Consider the following 18,339-nt stretch of genomic DNA (forward strand, 5'->3'; position numbering starts at 1 on the left):
CTATTAATTTATATAGAGAAAAAAAATTTGTGTGCGAAAGCATTAAAGGACCCCCGTTATTTTTTTTTAAATGCATTCAGTCCCCCAGGACTTAACATCCTGACTGACTCCGCTAATGACCAGAGCCCCAAAAGGAATAACTGAATCTCGCCGTATCAGTCTAAGTAATGCCGTCTATTATAATAGTTTCTAAAATGATCGGCAATCATTTTAAGTCTCTCTTAAACGACATTATTTCCCCGACTCAATTTGCATTTGTCTAACAAGCTTAGTGGGGTAAGCAAAACGGGTCTGCAAATTTTATTTGGAGATCCATTTAGAAACCAATAGTATTTTACGGTCTCTATAAAAAAGTCTCTATAGTAAGTTATATTAGAGTCTCCAAACTCGGATCCCAATTCTAGGAAAACTCATAGACTTTGAGAAAATCTCTAAATTTGGAGACCCTTTCGAAACAAATCTCTAGATTACGGATTCTCAACGAGTTTGAAGACTGCATTGACGATGCACTTATCACTGACAATGTTCTTGTTGCATTTGAGATTAATCATCATATTCGAACGAGGGCAAGCCAAAAAAATAATTTTATGACCATTAAACTTGATAACAGTGAAGCATACGATCGAATTGAATGGAATGTGTTTTCACCGTTCCTTATTTAAATGGCTCTGAGTGAGGCTCTCTACGCCAGATCTATACTACGCTACATCGGGTGAAATACACCGGGTAGATCTTTACCATTCATAAGCACACAAACACACACACACACACACATCCACATTGGTGTGTGTAGATCAGCGGTAAAAATTCACCCCGTGTAACCTTCACCTAGGGGTGTGAACGAGCCGAGCTCGAGCCGAGCTCGCCTCTTTTGGCTGGCTCGAGCTCGAGCTCGTGTTAATTTTGTCGAGCTCGAGCCCAATCCCTTTTTTTTTAAATTTCTTTTTTTAAATATTATTTTATTATTATTTTATTATTAAAAAATATTTTAAAAAATTACAAAATAAACACAAAATTGTGATTATATATTTTTTTAATATTTGTATTTATTTCTATAATATTTTATATTATTATACATTTTTAAATAAAAATAACATATAAAAAATAAAAAAAATAAAAAAAATAAAAAAATATTAATAAATCCGGCTCGCGAGCTGATGAACAACTAAAATCGGGCTCGAGCTCGGCTCGTCAGAAAGCTCGAGCTCGCGAGCTCGAGCTCGAGCTCGAAAACCTCGAGTCCGAGTTCGAGCTTTTTACGAGCCGGTTCGTCGAGCTCACGAGCCGGCTCGGCTCGTTTACCACCCCTACCTTCACCTGGTGTAGCATAGAAATAAACCCTCTCCTAAATCAAGGCGATAGTTTGGGCAGATTACATGGTGTTCGCATCGCTCCAGATACCTATTATACCCCTATCAATAAGTTAAGAGCATGGATTACTTATGATGAATTAGGTAAAATGTGAATGATCTCACAATTAATACATTTATTATAATCTCCATCTTCGTATAATCATATCAATTTCGAAGATGTAAAATAATTTGTATTGTTTTATATATCTATCGAATATTTATATATAGTATGTCTCTTAAGAGGGGCTAATATAAGATCTACCAAGGTTTTGACCATCAAGTATTTTAAACATGACTTTGCAGTTTTCTATTGTTCGACTAACCTTTTTCACGTGTTTTCTCGAAATCTCCAAACTCCGTCATATAATTTTATCCAGTTACTCAAAAGCACAATCTCGTAACAGTACAAATTTACCAACTTGCCTATAAAGGAGCATGAAATTAGCTATTCATATTCAAGAAAAACAAACGAATTCATGCTGAATGCAGATGTCGATATTTGTACGAAATCATAATATTTGTCCCACATCGACTTATTCACGAATTGCCAAACAGGTTATAAAGGTTTACTTCGACACGAACAGACAGGTAGTCGGTCGGGTTGTCTGACACGTAAATGAAAAATGCGAACCGGAAAAAATCCTAAAAACCCAAAAACGGCAACTTGACCGGCTACCTTTTGCTAAAGTCTGAAAGGTTTCGAGTAGAGTACCATATATGACAAAAAAATTAATGAAATAGAATAAATCTTTCTAATCAAATTCACAAGATTTCTTGAAGTCATCTTTAGAAAATGTTACCTTGTAATTTAAAGGGAAAATTACTGTCACCCCCCTGAGGTAAGGTCAAATTACAAAAAAACCTTCATGTTTGGGTAATTACAACTACATCCTCAACTATGTGTTTTCTTACGAAAAAACCCCTTATTTATTAGGTAAATTTGACACCGTAAGGGTGGCCGTATAAGACAATACAGGGAGGTGATTGTAAATTGTAATTACCCAAACAAGAGGTAGATTTTCGTAATTTGGCCTTACCTTAGAGGGTTGGCCATAATTTGCCATAATTTAAAAGAAAAAAAAAAGGAAAACTTTAGCGTTTGCATGAGAGAGAGAGAGAGAGAGAGAGAGAGAGAGAGAGAGTAACAAAACGACGGAGAAAATAAAATCAAGATATAAATGACTACAAATTGGAGAAAGGAAAGAAGATTTGATGCTGTGTAATGTTTATTTTAAGGCTAAAAATAATAGAATTGAAAAATAAGAAAAAAATATTAATAATAATAAAGTGAGATGCCGTGTACAGAACTTAGTCCGTGTAGTCCCACATCGATTACGCACTGAAATGTTATGCTGTTTATTAAGCTAAAACCCGCTTGAAAGGGACAGGTAGTTGGGCGAGATGTCTACCACGTTATATTCGGCAACTTTCCCAACTACCTTTTGGCTAAATTACGAAAAAGGGTCGCACCCACTTGTAGTAATACTAACCCCGATTATATATGAACCAACAAAATCCTGTTGAATATTTTTTTTTGTTTTTTGAGTAAAATTTAACCACTGGAAACCAGTAAACATGCTTTGATTATTATTACCTAATGAAAACAATACGATTAAGAAGAAACGAGATTCATCAAATATAACGTAAATAGGTAAATAAAATTGATCAAGTAAAGCAAGTATTTGTAAGAACTCACCGGATATGATTTTTTTGCTGTCAGTGAAATCTTTTGGCAAGACAAACTTAACCCTGATTAGATTGTCATTGAAGAGGTGAATAAATGATCTTCAAGAAATTCCCGAAACAAGTTTCAAGCACTCTGTCAAAACAAAATAAATAAATAAAAAATATTTAGCAAACGCTGAATCGAACGGCAAATCTTATTCATTGCAATTTTCAATGAATCGTATTTGAATTGCTCACATGAAAGATTCACGAGAAGATAAGAATTGGTCCAAAAGAAGGAAAATGATCGACGCTACGGAATCAGATAATTAATAATTATTCTTGAGGAGAAGACAATGGAGAACATAAAATCAAGTGATATGTCTACACAATTGGAGAAAGGGCAGAAAATTTGTCTATGCAATATTCAGCATATTCTTCATTAAATGGAAAACTAAAAAAAATTATTCAATAAACGAACAAAATATTGTTGCTAAATTCAGTTTGTGCACCACCACGTCGCATGCATAAATATGGCATCCTTTGATTACTATGAAGTTTTTTAATTCTCGTATTTTCTAGCTTTTATAGATAACAAGGTGATCGTCAATAACCCTAATTGAACTCAGAAACTTAATTCGCTAAATTTGATCATCGTTGATATCTGCTAAAATAGGCATATAAAATTTATGGCTATATTTGAGAACTAGAAAAAATACGAAAAAACTAATAATAAAGAGAGATGCTATCCCACATCGATTACTCATTGAAATTTTAAGCTGTTTAAAATGCGCAAACCAGCTCGAAATGGACAGGTAGTTGTGTGAGCCGTCTACCACGTTTAAGCTAATTCGGCGACTTACTCAACTACCTTTTGAGAAAATTACTAAAAAGGGAAGGACCTATTCGTAAATTCTTCATATTCTTATTTTTACAATTTTGATTGGAATATAGAAAATTCATTTGAATAAAGAAAATTTTCCTATTGAATATAAATATATTTAAGAAGAATCGAGATTCATAAATATAATATAAATTAGTAAATGAAACGGATCAAATAAAGAAGGCATATATATATAGGGGGTGAAGAAGTTTTCTCCAAGAAAATTCCTAAACAAGCTTTATGTACTCTTTTAAAAATAATTATAGGGTAAATTACACCCACACCCCTGAGGTATGCTTAAATAACTGTAAGGTCCCGGTGGTATCGACAATTACACTCACCCCCTGAAAGGTAGTTAAAAACTCTAACGGGATAATGCATTGGATACATTATTCCGATAGGGTTCTAATGGACTATTACTTTTAGCTAGTTGTGGAGATAACATAGAGTTACGGGGAGTTATGGGGTGACATGGCTCCCCCAATATTTTTTAAATCACCCATAACTCTTTGTTGTCTTCACCACTTTCTGAAACCAATAGTCCATTAGAACCCTAACGGAATAATGTATCCAATGCATTATCCCGTTAGAGTTTTTAACTACCTTTCAGGGGGGTGAGTGTAATTATCGATACCACAGGGACCTTACAGTTATTTAAGCATACCTCAGGGGTGTGGGTGTAATTTACCCTATAATTATATGGGTAAATTACATTTATACCCCTGAGGTATGCTAAAATAACATTAAGATCCCTGTAGTATTGGTAATTACAATCAACCCCCTGAAACATTTTATGAAACCCTAACGGAATAATTCTTTTGTTAAGTTATTCAGTTAGGGTTCTAACGGACTATTAGTTTCAGGCTGTGGTGGAGACAACATAGAGACAACATAGAGCTAGGGGGTGACATGGGTCTCCTAACATTTCTTAAATCCTTATTATTTTACATAAGATTTATAATTTTTCGTTTATGGTACCATTAACAGCGCGAGAAAGGAATATAGTGCATATCGGTCCCCAGGGCGTGAAATCTTGGCTCCGGTAATTATTCCAGGGGTGTGGCTGTAATTACCAATACCACAAGGACCTTAAAGTTATTTTAGCATACCTTAGGGGTGCAGGTGTAATTTACCCTTATTATATTTTAACAAACGTTAATGAAACAGTAAGACGTTCATTTTATATTGAAACGGTCAATTGATCGATGATTAATAATAGCAATTATAGCAATTGCCAACGCATTTAATCATATTTCAATCATATAAAAAAATCAAGAGAAGATAATTCAAAGTCCATAAAGGAAACCGAGTGATGCCATTGAATCAAATACGCGTTTTTTATGGAGGAAGAGACAAAGCAACGGGACGATTGAGAACATAAAAAATCAAGATTGTGTGATATTTATTAAGGCTTGAAGTAATAGAATTACTAAAATCCGATAACTTAATAAAATTGTGTCTAGAATTACTTAACAATTTAGCATATTCTTCGTTAAATGGAAAACTAAACAAAATTAAGATGCCTCTGTCGAAAATTTAGTTTTTCTTGTCCCACATCGATTACGTATTGAAATGTTATGCCGTTTATTAAGCTCGAACCAGCTTGAAAAGGACAGGTAGTTGGGCGAGGTGTCTACCACGTTATATTCGGCAACTTACCCAACTACCTTTTGGCTAAATTACGAAAAAGCCACTCATAGTAATACTAACCCCGATTATATATGAATCAACAAATATCCCGTTGAATATTTTTTTTCCCTACTGAATATCATAATTGCTATGACTAACTGCAGTAGTAACTATGGTTTGAGTAAATCTTAACCACTGGAAACAAGTAAACATACTATGATTATTATTACCTAATGAAAACTATACGATTAAGAAGAAACGGGATTCAGTAAAATATAACGTAAATAGGTAAATAAAATTGATCAAGTAAAGCAAGTATTTATAAGAACTCACCGGATATGATTTTTTTGCTGTCGGTGAAATATTTTGGCACGAGGAACTTAACCCCTCCTAAAGTAGAAAATATCATAAAATTAGTCAGAAAATTTCTCAGATCTCATTAGTTTTATTTTATAAAAATTATAACATCACGTAATTATTCTGGAGGAAAAAGAGAGTAACGGAACAATGGAGAAGATAAAAATCAAGAGATATGTCTACACAATTGGAAAACTAAACAAAATTATTCAATAAACGAACAAAACATTGTCGCAAAATTCAGTTTGTGCACCACCGCATTGCATATATAAATACGGCATCACATACGAAGTTTTTCAAGTCTCGTAATTTCTAGCTTACATAGATAACAAGGTGATCGTCAATAACCCCTAATTGAACTCAGAAACTTAATTCGCTAAATTTGATCATCGTTGATATTTGCTAAAATAGGCATATAAAATTTATGCCTATATTTGGGAACTAGAAAAATAACGAAGAAACTAATAATAAAGAGAGATGCTATCCCACCTCGATTACTCATTGAAATTTGAAGCTGTTTAAAATGCGCAAACCAGCTCTAAATGGACAGGTAGTTGTGTGAGCCGTCTACCACGTTTAAGCTAATTCGGTGACTTACTCAACTACCTTTTGAGAAAATTACGAAAGAGGGAAGGACCTATTCGTAAATTTCTTGATATTCTTATTTTTTAAATTTTGATTGGAATATAGAAAATTCATTTAAATAAAGAAAATTTTACTATTGAATAGAAATATATTTAAGAAGAATCGAGATTCATAAATAGATAATATAAATTAGTAAATGAAACGGATCAAATAAAGAAGGCATATATATATATATATATATATATATATATATATATATATATATATATATATATATATATATATATATATATATAGGGGGAGAATAAATTTTCTCCAAGAATATTCCTAAACAAGCTTCATGTACTCTTTTAAAAATAATTATATGGGTTAATTACACCTATACCCCTGAGGTATGCTAAAATAACTTTAAGGTCCCTGTAGTATTGGTAATTACAATCAACCCCATGAAACATTGTTAGAAACCCTAAAGGAATAATGCATTGGATAAGTTATTCAGTTAGGGTTCTAACGGACTATTAGTTTCAGGCAGTGGTGGGGACAACATAGAGCTAGGGGGTGACATGGCTCTCCTAACATTTCTTAAATCCTCAATATTTTATATAAAATTTATAAATTTTCGTCTATGGTACCATTAACGGCCGCGCGGGAAATAAATATAGTGCATATCTGCCCCCAGGACATGAAATCTTGGCTCCGGTAATTATTCCAGGGGTGTGGCTGCAATTACCAATACCACAAGGATCTTAAAGTTATTTTAGCATACCTCAGGGGTGTAGAAGTAATTTACCCTAATTATATTTTAGCAAACGTTAATGAAACACTAAGACGTTCATATTATATTGAAACGGTCAATTGATCGATGATTAATAATAGCAATTATAGCAATTGCCAACGCATTTAATCATATTTCAATCATATAAAAAAATCAAGAGAAGATAATTCAAAGTCCAGAAAGGAAACTGAGTGATTCTATTGAATCAAGTACGTGTTTTTATGGAGGAAGAGACAAAGCAACGGGAAGATAGAGAACATAAAAAATTTCAAGATCGTGTGATATTTATTAAGGCTTGAAGTAATAGAATTACTAAAATCCGATAACTTAATAAAATTGTATCTCATGAGAACTTAACAATTTGGCATATTCTTCGTTAAATGGAAAACTAAACAAAATTAAGATGCCTCTGTCGAGAATTTAGTTTTTCTAGTCCCACATCGATTACGTATTGAAATGTTATGCCGTTTATTAAGCTCGAACCAGCTTGTAAGGGACAGGTAGTTGGGCGAGGTGTCTACCACGTTATATTCGGCAACTTACCCAACTACCTTTTGGGTAAATTACGAAAACGGGATGGACCCCACTCTAAGTAATACTAACCCCGGTTATGTACGAATCAACAAAATACTGTTGAATAATTTTTTTTCCCTACTGAATACAATTCAATCCGATAGCTATAACTACCTGCAGTAGTGAATATGATTTGAGTACATAGAACCTCGATAAATTAATAACCTCGCATAAATAATAAATTTTTTTGGTCCCAACTTCGTGAGAACGTGCTAAATTATTAACTCGACAATTTAATATTTCGAAATTAATAGAATCTCCCTAGTCCCGACTGTATTAATTTATAGAGGTTTAACTGTAATTATAATTGCTAGAAACAAGTAAACATGCTATGATTATGTTACCGAATGAAAAATTATATGATTAAGAAACAAGATTCGTTAATATAATGTAAATAAGTAAATAAAATTGATCAAATAAAACAAGTATTTATAAGAACTAACCGGATATAATTTTTTTTCTGTCGGTGCAATCTTTTGTCGTGCTAGAGGAACTTAACCCTGCTTATATGTCATTGAAGAGGCAAATAAATTCTCTTCAAGAAATTTCCGAAAAACGTTTCGAGCACTCTGTCAACAAAATAAAAAATCTTTAGCAAATATTGAAACTAATCGCAAAGGAATAACCGAGCAAAGTGAAGACTAAAGAGAGCACACAATTTATACTATGTCGAAACAATCACTTGATTGGTACAATCATGACCAATTATAGTACTCGAAGCAAAAAAAAAAAGTAAAATTGATATTTGTTCATCGTTTATATTAAGGCCATAACTCAACTTTAATTAAAATAGGCGTTATATATTATGTGCCTATATTTGGGAACTAGCAAAATAAGAAGAAAATGATAATAGCGTGAGTTGCCTCAGTCCCACATCGATTTTTCATTGAAATGTTAAGCTGTTTAAATGGCGCAAACCATCTAGAAACGGACAGGTAGTTGGGTGAGCCGTCTTCCACGTTTGAGATAATTCGGCGACTTACTCAACTACCTTTTGAGAAAATTACGAAAATGGGAAAGGATCTCTTTCTTGATGTTCTTATTTTTTACAATTTTGATTCGCACTAATCTTTCCAAACACTAAGCCAGCTTAAGTGATTCTAATATAATATCAAGATTCATAAATATAATATAATGGGTAAATTACATCTAACCCATGAGTTATGCTAAAATAACTTTAAGGTCCCTGTGGTATTGGTAATTACAGCCACACCCCTGAAATAATTACCGAAGCCAAGATTTCACGCCCTAGGGACCAATATGCACTATATTTTTTTTCCCGCGGGGCCATTAATGCTAGCATAGACGGAAATTTATAAATCTTATATAAAATAATAAGAATTTAAGAAATGTTAGGAGAGTCATGTCACCGCCTAGCTCTATGCTGTCTCCACCACTGCCTGAAACTAATAGTTCGTTAGAACACTAACGGAATAACTTACCCAGTGCATTATTCCGTTAGAGTTTCTAATAATGTTTCTGGGGTGATTGTGATTACCAATACTACAGGGACCTTAAAGTTATTTTCGCATACATCAGGGGTGTACATCAGGGGTGTAGGTGTAATTTACCCTAATATAATAAATAAAACTAACCAAATAAAGCAAGTTTTTTCCAGTCTAATATATTTTGATTTTCATAGTTAACACAGTGATCATCAACGACCCTAGTGAAATTCAGAAGGTTGATTCGATAAAGTTTGATTTTATTACTCACCTTTAAACAAAGCATGCGAGTAATTATGCCTAATTAAATAAGAAAAAAAAATAAAATAAAGAACTAAGATTCATCTGTCGAGAATTTAGTTTTTCTAGTCCCACATCGATTAAGTATTGAACAGTTATGCTGTTTATTAAGCTAAAACCCGCTTGAAAGGGACAGGTAGTTGGGCGAGGTGTCTACCACGTTATATTCGGCAACTTACCCAACTACCTTTTGGGTAAATTACGAAAATGGGATGGACCCACTCGTAGTAATACTAACCGCGGTTATATACGAATCAACAAAATCCCGTTGAATAATTTTTTTTTCCTGCTGAATACAATTCAATCCGAAAGCTATAACTACCTGTAGTCATAACTACCTGTAGTCATAAAATTCAATCTGTTGAGTAATTTATAATAGCTGGAAACAAATAAACATGCTATGATAATATAACCTATGAAAAACTTTATGCTTAGGAAGAAACGGTAAAATAATGTAAAACAGTAAATAAAATTGATCAAAATCGGAAAACGGAAAAAACAAATTGTCCAGTACTTTTTAATATTAATTAAGGCTGAAACGAATTGAATTGCTAAAATTCACTATATGTCACCGGAAAATGGTATCTAAGGTAGCTTTAGATTGATCCTGATTCGCTCGTGAGAACTAAATAATTTAGCATATTCTTCGTTAAATGGAAAGTTAACAAAATTATTTTTCGTCGCAAAAATAAGTTCGTGCACCACCGCATACATATACAAATATGAGGAGTTAGATGCTACACCTGATTATTTACATCGAGTGGATTTGAATTGTAGATTTGATTAAATAACTACCTGCTAAGCACACATACACATGGGTGTGTGTGATTATGTGTAGATCTACAATTCAAATCCACCCAATGTAAATAACCAGATGTAGCATCTAATTTTCCTACAAATATGGCATCAAATATGGGGATGGTTGGGAGTATAAATTTATTCATACTTTAATTACTATGAAGTTTTTCAAGCCTCGTATTTTTTTAGCTTTCATAGAAAACAATGTGATTGTCAGTGACCCTAATTGACTCAGAAACTTAATTCGCTAAATTTGATCGTCGTTTATATTTTTAAGGCCATAACACACCTATAACGGAACTTACGTATACGAAATTTATTCCTATATTTGGGAACTAGCAAAATAAAAAGAAACTAATAATAAAGGGAGATGCTATCCCACATCGATTACACATTGAAATGTTAAGCTGTTTAAAATGCGCAAACCATCCCAAAAGGGACAGGTAGTTGTGTGAGCCGTCTACCACGTTTAAGCTAATTCGGCGACTTACTCAACTACCTTTTGGGTAAATTACTAAAAAGGGAAGGACCTATTCGTAAATTTCTTCATATTCCTATTTTTTCAATTTTGGTTGGAATATATACTACTACTTTTCATTTTGAATAAAGAAGTTTTCCTATTGAATCAATCGACGAGAAATCAATCCTAGGTGCAGCAGTAAATATGATTTGAGTAATTTATAACCACAGGAAACAAGTAAAATGTGTGACATGGTTATTACCTAATGAAAGGTGTATACTTAAGAAGAAGGGTAAATTACAAACACCCCCCCTGAGGTATCGTCAAATTACAAAAACACCCCTCTTGTTTGGATAATTACAACCACCCCCTCAACTCCTCAAATTTAGTGGAATCTTCGAGATTATATGAAATATTATCACTTTTGTACCCGTTTTATCCCATTCAAACTCTACATTATGAAGCAAGATGATCATAATATGTGATTTTTGGCTTGTATATATTAGTTTGTGGTGCATCGGAAACTGTATTTTTACACAAAACGAGTACAAACTAGAGCACATTCCACGGAATCTAGATGATAATGTTGAATTTGGCACCATAAGGATGGAGGTGTAAGAAAAAATTATAGTTGAGGGGGTAGATGTAATTATCCAAACAAGAGGGGGGTTTTTGTAATTTGACCATACCTCAGGGGGGTGTTTGTAATTTACCCTAAGAAGAATCAAGATTCATGAATTAATATAGATAAACATATCAAAATTGATTACATTAAGCAAGCGTATATAAGAGGTGAATAAATTCTCTTCAAGAAATTCCCAAACAAGCTTCTTCAATTTTGATTTTTTTTAACAAGTGTTAATGAAACAGTAAGACGTTCATATTCGATTGAAACGGTCAATTAATCGATACAACTCATGAATAGTTATGGCGATTAAAAACAAAGCGACTTTCAATAGTTCAATTGTTCAATTGCCTCTGTCGAGAATTTAGTTTTTCTAGTCCCACATCGACTATTTATTGAAATGTTGTGCTGTTTCTTAAGCTCGAACCAGCACGAAAGGGGCAGGTAGTTGGGCGAGGCGTCTACCACGTTATATTCGGCAACTTACCCAACTACCTTTTGGCTAAATTACGAAAATGGGATGGACCTACTAATCTACATTCGAAGTTGATTTTAATAATTCAGACGAGTCAGAGGTACATACTCTTTTTGTCCAGTTTCCGTTACAAATTGCTTCATGTTCTTATTTTATTATTACACTTTTAATTGGAATAGATAACTACAGTTAAACCTCTATAAATTAATACAGTTGGGACTATCGAAATTTCATTAATTTAGCGAAATATTAACTTATCGATAAATTAATAATTATTAATTTATACATTAATTAATAATTTATTAATTTATGAAATTATTTTTATTATTATTTTCAATAAATACATTTTTTTTTTATTTCTTACGTGTATATTATTCATTGTACCATTAGTTCAATGCACTATAGAGCCTGTTTCACGAACGGAAGCTCTTAAAGCAACAATGGTATTGAACAATTTCATGTTGTTTTATACGAAAGTTATACCAGAAGTTCTAACCGTGTTAAGAAAAGTGAGGCACGAGATTGATGGTAATGTGAACTTCAACAAGAAACAAACGGCAATGAAATTTTATTTTAGTAAACCTTCATAAATCTATAAAATAAAAATATGTATTGTACCATGTAATTTAAGAATTATTTTAATGAATTATTAATTTATATAATATATGGGGCTTCTTAAAAATTTCGAACGTGTATTATCTTATAAATTTAGCGAATTATTAATTTAGCACGTTGTCCCCGAGTCGGGACCGGAAAAATTTATTATTTAAGCGAAGTTATTAATTTATCGGGTATTAATTTATCGAGGTTCTACTGTACTAGTTTTGGATTCATAATAGTAATTAATGGGAAAATTACAGTTTTTGTCCCTCAAATTTGCCCCCTTAGAAAAAAACACATTGGGCCCTCATGTTTCAACAATTTGACACTTTTGGTCATTTCCGTCAATTTAATGTTAGCCCATCGGTTAAAAGAGTGGTGAACACATGCTTGATTCTGTTAGTACTGACAGAAGTGACCAAAAATGTAAAATTAGTGAAACTTGAGGGACTAAATCTATTTTTGTGAACATAGAGGATTAAATGTGAAATTAAGGTAAAGTTGAGGGATGAAAATTTTAATTTTCCCATTAATTCATCTAGCCGGCTTAAGTTTTCGTGGTTAGGCGGTCAGCTAACACCAAATATATATGAATCAACAAATTGATGTTGAAAAGAAAAGTGAAAAATACAGTTTTCGTCCCTCAAGTTTGCATTGATTTCACATTTGGTCCCTCATGTTTAGAAAAAACACATTTGGTCTCTCGTGCTTCAGAAATTCCACATTTTTGGTCATTTCCATCAAATTTCCATTAGTACTAACGGAATCAGGCCTGTGCCCACAACTGTCTTAACTGACGAACTAATGGTAAATTGACGAAAATGACCGAAAGTGTTTAATTATTGAAACATGAGGGACCAAATGTGTTTTTTGTAAACATGGGACCAGATGTGAAAACTGTAATTTTCCCAACAAAAAATCCTTAGTTGCATATAAGTATGATATAGTAATTTGCAACTACCGGAAACAAGTAAAAGTGTGATCATCATTACCTTTAAGAAGAATTGAGATTCATAAATATAATATAAAATCAGTAAATAAAGTTGATCACATAAAAAAGTTATATATAAAGAACTCACCGGAAATTAATTTTGCAGTCAAAGAACATTCCGAAGCATCTGTGTCGAGATCAGTAGCCAAATGAAATTAACCCCGATTAGCTGTCATTCAAGAGGTGGAATAGTTTTTTCCTAGAAAATGAAAAAAATAGAAAGCACAGTAAATAAATGTTCTAGTTTTTTTCCTAGAAAATCATCACTTTACAATATGGCATGACTGAGTTATGCAGTTGATTATATATATACATGCTACTATTTAAAACAGGAAATGCATTATTACGATGGAAATCGAATACTGATTGACCTTTGGATAGTGAGAGCTTTAACAATCTAGCATAATCTTCGTTAAATGGAAAAACTAAAACAAGATTGACGAATACCAAATTTAAAATATTAACGTCAACAAAGAGTTTGTGCGCCACCTGATTATGTGATTCATATCCAAATATGGTATATAAATAAATATAGGGTAAATAGCACTTAACCCCCTTATGGTTTATCGGTGATGACCATTTTGTGCTCGTAATATCAGCACATAACCCCCTTGTGGTTTATCCGCAAAAAAATACTTTGACGTTTGACACAGTTAAGTTTGACGGAAAAACTAACGGAAACTACCCTCATCAACCACAAGGGGGTTATGTGTTGATATTACAAGCACAAGGGGGTCATCTACAAAAGCTTGTAACCACAGGGGGGTTAAATGCTATTTACGCATAAATAAATAAAGCGAGATGCCTCTATCCCACATCGACTACTCATTGAAATGTTATGCTGTTTATTAAGCTCAAACCAGCTCCATAGTGCAAGGTAGTTGGGCGAGGCGTCTTCCACGTGAGTTAATTCGGCGACTTACCCAACTACCTTTTTGAGAAAATGACAAAAAATAAAATACTTATCTCCAATAAAGGCCTTTGTATTTTTGCAATTACAATCAGCAATAATCTCGCCAGCTTAAGTTTTTCGTGATTATGCCATCAATGAAATGGAACGGATAGATATAGAATGTCAATTACATAAGAAAAAAAAATCGGTTACAATTTAACATAAATCATATGTAAGCAATCTTGTTGCATCAAATAAACGATAAGGAACATTGAATAGTGAATACTCTGGTTTCTATCGGTGACTAACGAACTTACTTTAGCAGAGTAGTGAAATTTAAGAAAGATCTAGATGTTATTCTACAAAGTCTCCTCAAATTTATATAACTTCATAGTATTACTAAAACGAGATATATATGAACTAACAAATTTATGTCGAATATAAAAAACCATTCCTAGTGAATACAATTAGGCCGGAAAGCATTACTACCTGTGTATAAATATGATTTGTACGTTTAACCAAATAAAGCAAGTATATATATATATATATATATATATATATATATATATATATATATATATATATATATATATATATATATATATATATATATATATATATATATATATATATATATATATATATATATATATATATATATAAGAAGCTAAGAACTCACCGGATATAATTTTCCAGTCAGCGGAATATTTTGACTAGCTTGATCAATCAAAGAATATTCCAAATCACTCGTCAACGAGGAGGTGAGGAAGTTTTTCCAAAACAATCTTCGTGCACTCATTCCACATCAATTCTTCCAATATTTCCTCCATAAGATCTGAGAGCCGAGAAACAATGCACAGAAAATAAATGCTTTAGTTTTTTCTAGAAGAATAATAATCGCTTTAATCAAAGGATTTGCATACGAAATTATGCCTACATTTGGCCCTTTATAGTCCCACATCGATTACGCATTGAATTTTTGTACTGTTTCTTAAGCTCGAACCAGCTTGAAAGGGACAGATACTTGGGCGAGGCGTCTACCACGTTATATTCGGCAACTTACCCAACTACCTTTTGCTCCATTTTCCATCATAAATTGTTTAATATTACTTATTTATTGCCCTTTTCATTTGAATGGATACTATTACTCCTGAATCATATGATCAACATTCAGCAGTGATCTTTCCAAATACTAATTTGGGTAAATTACACCTATACCCCTGAGGTGTGCTAAAATAACTATAAGGTCCATGTGGTATTCGTAATTACAGGCACATCCCTGAAACAAATTACACTATATTTGTTTCCCGCGGGGCCGTTAATGCTAGTCTGTTAGAACCTTAACGAAATAACTAATCCAGTCATTATTCTGTTAGGGTTTCTAACAATGTTTAAGGGGTGATTGTAAATACCGATACTACAGAGGCTTTAAAGTTATTTTAGCATACCTCAGGGGTGTAGGTGTAATTTACCCTACTAATTTAATCTAGCTAACTTAATTTTTCGTGGTTTGCCGAAAGATACAGATTTATTCTACAAAATATCCTAAAATTTCTATAATCATGGTATGATTAACCCGGATATATATACACACATATGCATCAACAAATTAGTGTTGAATCAAAAAATTGCTACTGAATACAATTAGATCGGACGGAAAGCATTAGCATATAAATATAATGAGAGCAAACAATACGATATGATTACCTAACGAAACCTACATACTTAAGAAGAATTAAGATTCATAAATATAATACAAATCAGTAAATAAAATTGATCAAATAAAGCAATTACATATGAACAGGAACTCAATTTTTTTTCCAGTCAGTGGAATATTTTCACTAGCTATGTTCGGTCAACGAACATTCCAAAGCATTATTTCGTATTATGATAGGGAAAAATCATGGTCGTTAAAAATAGTTCGTGCAGCACCACCTGAGTCTGCGATTCATGTACAAATATGGCATATAAATAAATAAAACGAGACGCATTTGTCCCACATCGACCACTAATTGAAATGCTATGCTGTTTAATAAGCTCAAACCAGCTCGAAAGGGCAAGGTAGTTGGGCGAGGCGTCTTCCACGTTGTTCTACCTAATTGGGCGACTTACCCAACTACCTTTTTGAGTAAATTACGAAAACGGGCCCATCTTAATTATTCATAGCAATAAGGGTGTAGATTTTACTACACTTTTGAATTGGAATATATAATATTACTTTTTGTATTCATAGGGTCAGAGAAATGGCAAAGGGTAAATTACGGCCACCCCTGAGGTAAGGTCAAATTACGGAAAAAAAACCTCATGTTTGGATCAACTGCCCCTCAATTATGAATATTCTTACATGTCCACCCTTGTGGTGTCGAATTCAACAAAATCTTCCAGATTCCGTGAAATGTTCCCTAGTTTGCACTCGTTTTGTACAAAAATACAGTTTCTAATACACCACAATCTGATATTTACAAGCCAAGAGACACGTCTTATGATCTTTTTGTTATTAAATGTGGGGAGCTCGAATGGGGTAAAATGGCTACAAACTGGAGAATATTCCACATAATCTAGAAGATTCCACTAAATTTGAGGTGGACACATAAGAAGATTCATAATTGAGGTGTGGTCGTAATTACCCAAACATGAAGAATTTTTTCGTAATTTAACCTTACCTCACGGCTTCGCCAAAATCAATTACCGGAGGCATTTGTAACCTAATGAAAACTATATATAAAACATATATAAAAAAAGAAAAAAAAAAAGACTAACTGAGATTCATAAACATAATACGAAACAATAAATAAAATTTTATCAAATCAAGCTAGTATTTTATAAGAACTCACCAAATACAATATTTTCAGAAGTCAAAAAAAAATTGTTCATGAAACTCCACATCTAATTCTTATATATCACCGAATCAGATGCATACGATTAATTTGTTTTAATTATTCATATAGGAATTGGCAATAGGAAGAACATGCTGTCAATTATTACATTACATTTCATATCATATTCGAATCAACAACCAGATATAATTATGGAACAAAAGGCAAATATTGCGAACCCTGAGAAATAGAAATCAAACTGACGCACCTTGTAAATTTCAGGCGGCGGCGCGTGGCTGTTGGTGGAGTCAAGTGAGCGGAGAAGCCTGGCGGCGGAAAACAAAGGTGAAGAAAAAGGCTGAGGAGCTTCTTTTCGATTTGAAAAAATGTTTGTAAGGGGAAATTTTTGTTTGTGCCGTATCTTATGATATTTGCAGAAAAATATTTCCAAAAGAACATTTATTTTCAATCTTGCCCCCACATTTATGTTTATTCCCGAATCCACATCATATTTTCACAAAAATCTGATTACACCTTTAACATTATATTTCTTTTGGGCAAATTACGGCCACCCCTGAGGTATGGCCAAATTACGAAAAAACCCTTCTTGTTTGGATACCTACAGGCTACAGCCACCCCTTCTTTTAAATATTTTTAAATAAAATTTATGTAATTCGGTTATTTACCTAACCAAATCGTATATTCAGTTCGGTAAACGCTATGAAATGTTGGCGTACCGAAATTTTGGTTCGATTTTACCGATTTAACATCCCTAAATTTACCCACTGAGGGGTATTTTTATAAGATAATACCTGGCTGAGGGGGCGACTGTAATTACCTAAACATGAGGGGGGTTTCGTAATTTGATCATAACTCAAGGGGTGGCCGTAATTTGCTTTTCTATAAAACTAATAATACTCTTACACCACATCATTTTGACACGACTCGTTTTCCACATACATCGTCAAGGGGGGTGGCCGTAATTACATTAAAATTAATTTAAACCAACGCAAAATTTATTAAAATTTCCATTTTATTGAATTAGTTTAAATTACTGCCACCGTTAAATTTAGAAAAAAAATCCTCATGTTTATGTAATTACAATCAATCCCTCAACT

The 18,339-nt window shown here is 33.0% G+C and overlaps 1 long non-coding RNA gene across 1 annotated transcript; it reads right to left on the reverse strand.

The window, feature by feature from the left end:
• Nucleotides 1–1,315: 1,315 nt before the first annotated feature.
• On the reverse strand, nt 1,316–17,655 carry LOC105949859 (uncharacterized). Its single transcript, XR_016032128.1, has 8 exons — nt 17,490–17,655; nt 15,085–15,240; nt 13,602–13,712; nt 8,263–8,388; nt 5,863–5,919; nt 3,049–3,171; nt 1,676–1,775; nt 1,316–1,412 (listed from the first exon to the last, which is right to left on the reverse strand). It is a non-coding gene; the product is annotated as an uncharacterized LOC105949859 (long non-coding RNA).
• Nucleotides 17,656–18,339: the final 684 nt, after the last annotated feature.

The sequence above is a fragment of the Erythranthe guttata genome, chromosome 7 (assembly GCF_056151865.1).
Source record: "Erythranthe guttata isolate IM_541 chromosome 7, IM_541, whole genome shotgun sequence".
Classification (NCBI taxonomy): domain Eukaryota; kingdom Viridiplantae; phylum Streptophyta; class Magnoliopsida; order Lamiales; family Phrymaceae; genus Erythranthe; species Erythranthe guttata.